Source organism: Silene latifolia, chromosome 6, assembly GCF_048544455.1.
Source record: "Silene latifolia isolate original U9 population chromosome 6, ASM4854445v1, whole genome shotgun sequence".
In the NCBI taxonomy this organism is placed as follows: Eukaryota; Viridiplantae; Streptophyta; class Magnoliopsida; order Caryophyllales; family Caryophyllaceae; genus Silene; species Silene latifolia.
Window position 1 is genome coordinate 40,001,976 of NC_133531.1, and position 9,879 is coordinate 40,011,854.

The 9,879-nt window shown below is 36.2% G+C and overlaps 1 non-coding gene across 1 annotated transcript; it reads left to right on the forward strand.

Moving 5' to 3' along the window:
* Nucleotides 1–1,536: 1,536 nt before the first annotated feature.
* On the forward strand, nt 1,537–1,643 carry LOC141589249 (small nucleolar RNA R71). Its single transcript, XR_012520197.1, has one exon. It is a non-coding gene; the product is annotated as a small nucleolar RNA R71 (small nucleolar RNA).
* Nucleotides 1,644–9,879: the final 8,236 nt, after the last annotated feature.

Sequence of the window (9,879 nt, forward strand, 5' to 3'; positions counted from 1 at the left end):
ATATCAACAATGACAAAGTCCAACGGGATGAAAAACTTCCCAATTCGTACGGGAACATCTTCCCATATCCCTAATGGTGTCTTCCTCGATCTATCGGCCATTTGGAGTGTGATATTGGTGCATTTAAGCTCTCCCATCCCCAACCTTTTACTCACCGAGTACGGCATAACACTCACACTAACCCCTAGATCACACAAGGCTTTGTTGATCGTGGTGTCGCCAATGGTACATGGTATTAAGAAGCTTCCCGGATCCTTTAGTTTTGGAGGTGAACTCCCTTGAAGTATTGCACTACTCACCTTAGTGAAGGCGATAGTCTCAAGCTTCCGGATCGACTTCTTCTTTGTGAGGATGTCTTTCATGTATTTCACATAGGCCGACACGTGATTGATTAATTCCGTGAAAGGAATTGAGACTTCCAAATTCTTCACAATTTCCATAAACTTTCCAAGTTGGTCATCAAATTTGGGCTTGGCTTGACGACTTGGAAAAGGAAGTCTAATCACAGTGGGCTCCTTCTCCTTGACCTTGTCTTCATTTTTCTTTGAAATTTCTTCTTTTGATGGTTCTCCATCTTTGGAGTTTTGCACAAATTCTTCCTTATCACTAGCTTCCACAACTTCATCCTCAACTTGCTTCTTCGGTGCTTCATACCTTGTACCACTTCTCAAGTGAATGGCACTAACCGTTTCATGTCTTGGGGGATTACTTTAAGGTGGTAATTGCCCCTTTTGTCTTTGTGAACTTGAAGATGCTAGTTGAGTCAATTGGGTTTCCAACATCTTGGTGTGAGCTAGAATGTTGTTGATCGTGGTTTCCTTTGCTTGACTATCTTTTTGAATTTGAGTGAAAAATTCTTGTTGATTCTTTTGCATTTGGAGGACCGCTTTTTGAACATCAAAACCTTGGTCATTTTGTTGATTGTATGGATTTTGATTTTGGTAACCTTGGTTTTGGTTGTAAAAGGGTCTTTGATTTTAGTTCCTCATAGGAGGTGGGGTGTATGTTGTTTGAGGGTTTTGAACATTTTGGCTTTTGTATGAGAGATTTGGATGGAATCTGGTGTTTTCATTGTAATAGGTGGAATAAGGGGTGCCACTCTTGTATGCTTGGAAAGCATTCACTTGTTCATTTGTTCCCCTACATTCACTTTGGTCATGTCCCAAAGTTCCACAATTCTCACATATCCCACTTGGGATTGATGAAGATGCCGTCATGGCATTAACATGATACTTTGGTGATTTTGAGGCTTCTTCAAGTCTAGCCATAGCTTTTTCAAACTTCAAATTGATTGTGTCAATGTGAGCACTAAGTTGAGCACCCAATTGAGTAACGGAGTCCACTTCATGCTTTCCTCCTCTAGTAGCCTTGCGAGGTCTACTATATTGTGAGTTATGGACCGCCATTTCCCCAATTTTGTTCCAAGTTTGATTGTCATCAACTTCGGTGAACATTCCATTTGATCCCATGTTGAGAATGTTCCTTGAATCTTTATATAGACCCTTCCAAATTTGTTGTACCAATAACCACTCGCTAAGTCCATGGTGAGGACATGAGCGACAAATTCCCTTGAACCGCTCCCAAGCTTCATACAAAGATTCTTCATCCCTTTGCTTAAAACCCTTAATTTGAGCTCTTAGCATGTTAGTCTTTTCCGGTGGGGAGATTTTTTTGTAGAAGTTAGAGCCAACTTCTTCCAAGAATCAATTCCGAGAGTGGCCTTATCAAGGCCCTTCAACCATTGTTTCGCGGTGCCAATTAGAGAAAAAGGAAATAAGACCCATCGAATTTGGTCTTGAGTTACACCGGTTTGAGAGATCGCATCACAATAGTCACAAAAGGTTTCCATATGAGAATGAGGGTCTTCACTAGGCATCCCCCCAAATTGGCTCCTTTCGACTAATTGGATAAAGGCGGATTTAGCAATAAAATTTCCGGTCAAATGTTGTGGTGTGGGAGTACCGTTGGGTAGGTTCTCCTCGGTGGGTACGGAATGTGATGAAAACTTAGGCATTGTGGGTTGATTTTGTGTGGTATTTTGTGTTGGGTTCTCCTCACCTTCCCTTGCAAAAGGATTGATGAACTCAATAGTTGGTTGAATATCTACAACCTCACTAATACCTCTCAAATTTCTCCTAGCAAGTCTTCTATTGGTTGTCAAAGTTCTTTCAATTTCACGATCAAAAGGTAACAAATCACCTTGTGACCTTCTAGACATGCAAAATATCAAACAACTCGAAAACAATTAGAACAAACCTTGAGGAGTTTTACTTCCTCAAGGCAAAGAAAGACACAACTAATAACAATATAAGAAAATATAAATCAAGATAACACCGTCCCCGGAAACGGCGCCATTTTTTTGGTCGGGTCGGAGCTATATTCTATTTTTCGGAACAATTGTCGTTGGAAGCACCTAGACCAAAACACAATTTATAACTTCACAAACAACTCTACAATTAGTAAAGAGGCAAGTAAAGGTCGGATCCCAAGGGACGGGAATTGAGATGAGATTTCTATTGAAACTAGTGGTGTCTTAGGGATGTCACAATTTGGGTTGATGTAGAAGGTCACTAAACTAAATAGCAATAAAAGTAAATAAGCAAGATGAATTAAAAGGGTTGTAAACAATTGATAAAAAGCACTAGGGTATCATGGGGTCATAGGGAAATCATGGGAATTGATCATACAAACATGTTCTCAAATTATAAGCAAGCAATTATTGTTGTGATGGATTGAGTTGGGTTATATCTTACAATTCTAGGAAAGCTTGGGTCCCGGAGCCGAATCGATTAGATTGTACAACACCTACAAGTCGACTTAGTCTTCCCTACTCAACAACATGCATGGTCTAATGAGACTCGAGTTGGTTTATGTCTTACAAGTCTCATTGAAAAGATAGGTGATGGGTAAAAAATGAAAGGATTCATAGGCTCACATTTCATCAAACATAACATGTGCATGAGTTGAGATGAAAACAAGCAAGCAAATAAACCATGAAAGCATATTAATTTAAGCATGAATCATTCCCCATGTTGGTTTCCCCTAATTACCCATTAACCCTAGCTAGGTCACTACTCACTCATTATCATGTTGATCATGCTAGCAAGGTTGTCAATCATACCAACAAAATGAAACATGATGAACAAATGAAAGTAATTAACAATAATTAAAGAGGGATTAAGAAAATTATACCTACTAATGATTCCAATAATAAAGCAAAGAATAAAAGAAGTACTTGATGCTTGATTGAGAGGTTGTCAATCTCCCAATAATAACCCAAATAATCTTCAATTACCCTAAATAAAGGATGAACAAAAGAGAGATTAAAGAAATAAAACTTGTATTAAAACTTGATTAATTGTTGATTACAAAACTAAAGAGAGATTTGATTGATATTAACTACTCTAATAATTGATAAGAAGAACATGCTCTTCTAATTAGACTAATGGGGTATTTACAGTGGAAATTAGGTGGATGCATTAGGGTTAACTAAGGGCTAAACTAGTAATTACACTTTTTAGATTTTAGCAGGGGGACGCCGGTATTTTTCGAAGGAAGGGCTTCTTTCTTTGAAGCTTGAAGAAACGGATTTGTGCAGGACTGGAATCTGTGCGTATTAGGCACGGGACGGCCGGATTCGTGAGCCTCTGCCTGGGCGTCTTTGGGAGAAGACGCACGTCTTCTGGTAGCTGCTGCCCGGGCGTCTTTGAAGGAAGACGCACGGATTGTGGTGCTGGGGACGGCCGGATTCAGGACAATCCGCACGGATTGCTCCTCAGTCTTGTTTCTTCTTCTTTTCTTCCCTTTTCTTCGTAAAATCCTTGGGGATTTCCTTGGGGATGCAAGGATCTTTCCTCAACATTGCTCATCTACTATAATATGTACAAAGGCCTTCTAATCTTGTCTCTCCTTGATGCTTGGTCATTGAATTCAATCAATTTAGTCTCGTTTTGCCATGAAAATGCAAGGATTGCACTCCTTTCCTACTAAGGACAGAAAACCTCAAAGAATATGCAAAACAAAGAACTAAAGACAATAAATGACCCAAATATGCACTAAAAAGCATGGGAACAAGGCTAATTCGGGGACTAAATATGCGCTAATTATGGTCACATCAAATATCCCCAAACCGAACCTTTGCTCGTCCCGAGTAAAGAGGTGACAAAGACTAGGACCATTATTTAAACTAACCTAATAACATAGCCGATATTAGACAATTAGCGGGTCTCACTTTGCCCCTTCAACTCACAATAAGACAACCATGAGGTAGGATGCCTTCTTGCAAGGAAAGGTGGGTCTTGCCAAAATGGTTACACATCCAAACATTAAGCACACAAAATAAAATAATGGATGCATCTACAAAAGGAATAGCCACTTCCTCATCAAGTGGCAGAGGCAACTAAAAGAGAACAAATTTAAGAGCATATAATCCTTTACAAATACTAGTTCAACAAATTACTAAGGCTAAGGGGATGGCACTAAATCACCTCCAAATGGTGTTAAACTAGACTACTTTCGTCCTCAATTTCCAAATGCTTTCGTCAAGAGCGATCGGATGGTATGGAATGATGATCCCTATGATGCTAGTAGCATATGACATGACAAGTCTCGAATTCTCTACAAAAGTAAAGGTCATGGATCGTCCCAAGCTCGACAAAGTGGTTTGACAAAAAAAGCTTTTTGGGAATGAAATGCTCAAATCGTTATGAACAAAGGTGGATATGACTAGTATTCAAAAATTGACCTCATTCAACTTTCACATTTCAAAAATTAAAGATGGGGTTTGTCCCTTCCGGGCTAATGTCCTTTGCTTTCGCCAATCGCTTATTAGGCAACCGCTTAACCTTTAGACAATAGCTTTTCGGGGTGATAGTCACTCTGTCTCTGGGCGGTTGAATTCACAACCGTGTGGGTGCCCAATTCAATGGATCCCTCTCCAAAGCACATCGAAGTGGTACGCCTCCATCAAAACAACTAAAATTCTCAACATTTCAACATTTCATAACAATTGAGGTTTCCTTAGCAATAAATTACTTCCACATAACAAAATTTTCGAAATGAGCACTTCAAACTTATTGATAGAAAGTATTTTTGGGTTGCCTTACCACAAGGTCAATCAAGGTCACCTAGACAAGTTAACCAAGTCTACATCGCATCACGGGGTTGGAATAGGTGACTCACATGCAAACCCTTGACTAGGCTTTGGGTCATGGGTCAAAAGACACTAGTATGACACAATCTAGGGTGTTTTACAACCATTCTAGTAGGCAAAGTCTTAATTTGAAAAAGTATTTGTAATGGCTTAGTTGCTCTTGTCAAAGTTCTCAATTAGACTTTTCAAAATATTTCATCTAAATGCAACTATATGCCATGATGCAACTATTATATACATCCTAATGCAAGTGATTCTACCAACTAATATGACATATGCACGGATTGTGGTGTTGGGGACGGCCAGATTCAGGACAATCCGCACGGATTGCTCCTCAGTCTTGTTTCTTCTTCTTTTCTTCCCTTTTCTTCGTAAAATCCTTGGGGATTTCCTTGGGGATGCAAGGATCTTTCCTCAACATTGCTCATCTACTATAATATGTACAAAGGCCTTCTAATCTTGTCTCTCCTTGATGCTTGGTCATTGAATTCAATCAATTTAGTCTCATTTTGCCATGAAAATGCAAGGTTTGCACTCCTTTCCTACCAAGGACACAAAACCTCAAAGAATATGCAAAACAAAGAACTAAAGACAATAAATGACCCAAATATGCACTAAAAAGCATGGGAACAAAGCTAATTCGGGGACTAAATATGCGCTAATTATGGTCACATCACTAGTCTCCCAATCACTCTTTTACAGAAGAGAGCATTGGTACATTATTCTCAATAAGTAATATGTTATCAACATATAAGACATGGAAAAATAATTCTTGCTCCCACTCAACTTCATGTATAATCATGATTCTTCAATCATGTGAATGATACCATTCTCAATTATCACATGAACGAAAAGTATAATCCTTTAATGCTTGCTTAAGACCATTTTGGGATCACTTAAGAAAGCTACGCATAATATGTTAGGATTCTTAGATCTTTATCTAAGGTTTTGTGTTCCAAACACATTCCTTTTCTAAATTCCCATTTTAGAAAAGCGAATTTTAATTATCATTTGCCATTCATCATCAAATGAAATATGGCAATTCCTAACACAATTTATTTTGATCAACATCTTCATGTCGATCTATGCTCATATTTACTCTAAAGCTCTATTCACTTTAAGGAGACCCTCGCCTTTATGTAAATCTACTCTTTGAGTAACAATATTTGGATTGTAATGCTATGGCTCGTATGTAACAAAGTCGATTAAGGACAATACCATTACTTTCGCAAAGCAATATTTTAACAACAAGATATGTGTGCAAAACTCCCACTGAACTATACTCCCACTCTATCATTATAGATTATAGTTCCATTACTTTCACAAAGTAACACATTAACTATAAGACATATTTGTGACGATCTAATCTACTCCCACTCTATCTCTTAGAAATACCTCTATCTTCTTAAGAGATAGCTTTGTGAGTTACAAACATTCATGTGGTGGAGTATAAGAAGTTTTTCTAGACTAACGCATTAGCTCATAAAAGACTAGCTCTTTTACAGCAAAAATTATACGAGTCTTATCCATGTCATCTGTTAAATAGACTCTGTATTTAAGGTATTTCCTGGTTGACCCTCCAGATTAAAATAAAAATCCCCAAAAGTGAGTTCAACAACTCAACTTGACTCATGTTAGTTTGATCTTATGAGTAGTGACACAAGGTCATAATCCATATATAATATATCAAATTCATTACTTATATCTTTGCCACCACCATCGGATCGTAATCTTTTAATTCCTTTTATACAATTGGTTCTCTAATTCATTTTAGAAATTATTTAAATTTCTCAAAAGCTTCACTTAATATTTGATCAAGTAAATATACTCATATCTTTTTAAATCATCAGTAAAAGTGACGAAGTAGTCATAATTTCCCCTTGCGGTGATGTTCATTGGACCACATACATCGGCATGTATTTGTCCTAACAATTCACTTACTCGTGTTCCTTTACCACTAAAGGGAGTACAAATCATTTTGCGAAGGAGACAAGATTCGCATATTCCATATGATTGAAAAATCAAATGGTTCAATTAATCTAGTCAACACTAGGCTTTAAATGCGTTTCTCATTTATGTAACCTAATCGTAAAAAGGCCAAATGCACAAATCATTTGAATAACTTGATATGAGTCTTTTGGATTGTATGTTATGGATATCTTTAGTTGAGATGGAAGTGTCTAAAATATGAATACCATTTATAGAAGTGACTTGGCTCACAGCCAGTCATATTCAACAAAATTACAACAATTGTTTTTTATTGCAAAAGAACAATCCTTCTATGTCTAACATAGAAATGGTAATAATGTTTTTAGACAAAATGGGTACATAATAACAATTATGTATATTACAACTCAAAGCTGTTAGCTAAAACAAGTACATATGTCCCTCTTGAAGTGGCGGCTACCCTAGCTCCATTTCCTTGTCGGTGTTCTACATCACCCTTGTTTAGCTTTTCCATATTTCCAAGTCCCACTTGGAGTGATAAGTCCAACATTGATATCTTCCAAATACTTGGGGCAATTACGCTTCCAATGGCCCATGACATTACAATAATGACATTCATGGTAGGATTGGGCACACTTCTTGGTTTTGGTTGTGGTAGTCTCACTTATCAACTTCCAATTCACAATTGGATTTGGGTTTCTTACCCTTCTTTGCCTTTCCTTTATTAATACTATTACCCCTTTCGGTTGCTAGGACACTCTTGCTAGAACTCCCACTCAATTTGATGTTTCTCCTTTCTTCATCAAACAAGGATACCGTGGAATTTGTGAGATTATCCTCATATGATTCCCTTACCAAGGATGTGGTGGGCATGAGTATGGGAGTCGGAGGTGTATAAAGGGTAAAATAGCAAAGATTTCCATCCTCACCAATGCCAATGCGTAGTTCTCTAATCGCGTCATTGTCATACAAGGAGCATTTTTCTTTTAATGATTGGAGCCAAGAATTAATTGTGATCGGTGTAGGATTATTAGATGAATCCATTGCAAATAAATAACTACAAAAACGGAAATGAAGGAAATAATTAACATCTATCGTTTTAATAATACTTGTAAACAAGTATTGTATTTATATAGTGACCTCTACCCAACTATTATAAATTATTCCGAGATCCAAATTCATATTAATTCGGGCATGGTGAGCTGATTCATCCCTTATCAATATAACTCGGTGGATTAACTCTTAATCGATTCTACTTCTAGAACTCTCGGTCGATAAAAATTACTCTAATATTTATATTTAGCCCGGAACACATGCGACTACGGTCACGAATACTTCCGTTGAGCTCAATCCAAATTTCGATGTAATAACATTTTATTACACACTTACCCAACGTAACAAGTTTAGTACCCCAGTGAGTCTAGCCTACTTCCTCATGAAATTAGGACTAATGGTTTCTACTATTTGGTAAGACTAATTCTCAATTTTTATTTAGTGAGAGGTCTTGTCAATTTATTATCTATCACGTTTTAAGTGAACTAAAGCATTGAACTACGATAATTTTAATTGACACGGTCGATGACTCGATATGATATGCATGTGTTGTTATGGCGATTTGGCAATGCATGCAACATATTAAAAGAAATACAAAGCAATAATAAAATTCCTAGTATGGCCTTCCTAAAATAGAAAATCAAATAATCTATTACATATTCGGAAACCAACTCCTTTGGTCCCTTGAATCTTCAAATGGCACGCCTTCCAAGAACACCGTCTTCGTCGGAACACCTTTCCGAATGGCACCGCCTTGAAGAAACTCCATGATTACAAATAATAATAAAAATACAAAGCTATTCCTAATATATATTTGTAAAATGGAAAAATTAGTAAAAATAAAAGTGATACGAGATTACATTAAATTACAACCGAATCAATATTCCCTTTCATTACGGGTAATATCGATTAAAACTAAGGCCATACTAAGATAAAATTACATAATTAAAAATTATATAAATAAAAGACATTCAAAAATTGAAATATGCAGAATTATAATATGTATCTATCATGCTAAATTATGTGCCAAATCGCCCTATTTAACTTGTATCGATCATATAACCCGGTTTTATGGAAATGCGTGATCGTAACTTCTTAAAATGACAAATTAACACTTAAATCACATCTAAGCTCATGTTAATTATCCTAACACTCTTAGGACTAAAAAGTTAGTCATCACTCAATTTTTGACAATAATTTAACTTGATTTAATTTTATGCTCATTTTTTACCTTAAAATCATAACATTTATGAAATAAATCAAAATTAAATCACAATAATTTCAAATTTTGAATTTTAAATTTTTGAACATTCTGGAATAATTCCATGACACTCATAATGTCATAAATCATGGTTAAAAATTTTGAATTAATTTTGAGAAAATATAGTTGCAATTTATCGGTTTTATCTCATAAAACATCTAAAGTATCCAAAAATTAATCCAATCAATTTTACAACTTTAGATATGTTAAGTGGGATATTTATGAAACCTAAAATAATTTTCTCATGCCATGTAATTCGGTTTAGCTATTTATGCTAAAATAGTAACTATTTATGCCATTTTTATACTAAAAATTCATAAATCATGCTAAATGAGATCATTTCATCTCAAAATTTACATAAACTCTGTAAATCATGCATGTGACAACATATTAACGTTTCATAGCCTGGTTCGAAGTTTAACTATTTTTAACCATTTTACCTCTTTTAATCCATTTTTATATAATA